The 1932-nt window shown below is 39.8% G+C and overlaps 1 protein-coding gene across 1 annotated transcript in view; it reads left to right on the forward strand.

The window, feature by feature from the left end:
• Positions 1-1932, forward strand: part of LOC118341759 (cytoplasmic dynein 2 heavy chain 1) — a gene marked incomplete in the record, with an annotated part of 105682 nt that overhangs the window by 70951 nt on the left and 32799 nt on the right.

Below are 1932 nucleotides of genomic sequence, written 5' to 3' on the forward strand. Positions count from 1 at the left end.
GTGTGTGTGTGTGCATGTGCGTGCCCTGGGGTTAGCCAGAGATACCTCCTGTCCAGAGTTGTCTGTGCTCCCAGTGTGACTTAAACCATAGATTATTACAGCTTTCCTCTTCTACTTTTGTCCCTCTCCATTCTACTTCCATCACCTCTTTCTTTTCTCTTCTCCTAGTATTTCATTTAGCATTTTTCTCCATGTATTTTCACCTCTACACCCCTGCTATCTTCTCGCCAGTTGTTCTTAACACTCGTCTCGCCCCATATTGTATAACTAAAACACTCTTTCTGTCTGTCTGTATCTCTTTCTCTCACTGTTTCTTTGTCTTGCTCTTTGCCCATCAACCGATGAGGTTGGGGTCTCGGCAGTCGAGCTTGAAATGAAAAACTGACGCAACAAGGGGAACGAGGGAGGTAGGGAGTAGAGGAAAGAAAGAATGAAGACACACTGGATGTGAAAGGAGGGAAGTAGGGAAAGATAAACTGAGCCTCAGCAGGCAGGTGGAAATTCTACCAAGAGAGGGCTTTGTTTTAGTATCTCTGTTTCTTTAGCTGTGTCCATCTGCTCTGTCTTAATGTATCTCTCAATGTAGTTTCTAAAATTTTGCACTTTTTGCCATCTGTCTCTCCAGTCTTTCCCTCCTTCGCTAAACCAGTTGGTCAGTTTGAGGAGAAAGGAGGGAAGAGAGGCAGACAAGGAGGGCGGTCAGTGTTCATAATTGAAGTTGGCAGTGCAGATGTCCTCTCATCCCTGTCTACTCATATTCTTCCACTTGCAGTCTTCTCTGTATCTCATTTTTCACCCACTTCATCCATCTACTAATGGATCTATCTTTTAATTGGCCTGTCTACCAAACTAAATGACACTCTGTCTGCCAGGTATGATAAAATGAAATAATGACAGGTATATTGTGAGTTTTGCTTTACAATAAATCAATGAAATACTATTTATCATGTCTTTTGGAATCACATCTATTTCGATATAGTCATTATCAATGGTCAAAACAATGTGATAGGGTTGTATCAGGAGTTACTGTATCTTATGATTCTCATCCCTAGTGTGAAAATACAAATTTCCATCTGCAAAAAATGCATATGTGTGAATAAAGCCTGTAGAGTTTTAGTATCTATCTGTCTATCTATGGTGTGTCTTTCACGGAATCGGAAGAATCTGAATATATTCTAACAAAGATTTGATGTGCTAACAATAAAATCCTCTCTCTCCCTTTCTTTGTCTGTCAATCCTCTCTCTTCCTTTCTTTTCCTTTCTTTTCCTTTCTTTTCTTCCTTGACAATGTCTTTGTATTGCAATACTATCATTTGTTTCACTGGGACAAGCGCGCACACACATACACACACACACACACACACACACACAGATATATACATACCCAATGAGAGAGGAGTTTTCATTGAGGGATGTCACTTTCTGTGTTCTTTGATTTTCTGTGATCATGTGTGCTTCCATGAGAGTGAATTAGGCGCCAAATGATGCCGAAACACATTGATTACAATTCAGTGTGTGTCTGTGTGCTTGTATGTGAGTACCCAATCAGATGACACAAGACCCTAAGGTGCCAGTATGCTATTTTTAACCGCAAGTCTTTGGGAAAGATAGAAAGAGAAGGGGGAGGAAAGTAGAGAAAGAAAGCTGGAAACTGAGATGAAGAGACGGTGATGGATACAGTAAAAAGAAAAGATGCAGATAGAGAGAGAGAGAGAGAGTGCGACAGGAACAAATACATCGAAGTGAGGTTTGTAAAAATCATTGCACAGTGACAGATTCTTCACAGTGACATTTAAAAAGTGGAGCAGGGAGGAAATATTTTCCTACACAGGGTACAACAGCTCTTGTTGGACCAATGTATAAATAAAGGTTCATTATGTCCCTGTATCTTTACAAAGATAAAAATATGAAGAAATTAAAAAAAAAAAAAAA

Source organism: Morone saxatilis, unplaced genomic scaffold, assembly GCF_004916995.1.
Source record: "Morone saxatilis isolate NCDOM2014 unplaced genomic scaffold, NCSU_SB_2.0 Contig8, whole genome shotgun sequence".
Classification (NCBI taxonomy): domain Eukaryota; kingdom Metazoa; phylum Chordata; class Actinopteri; family Moronidae; genus Morone; species Morone saxatilis.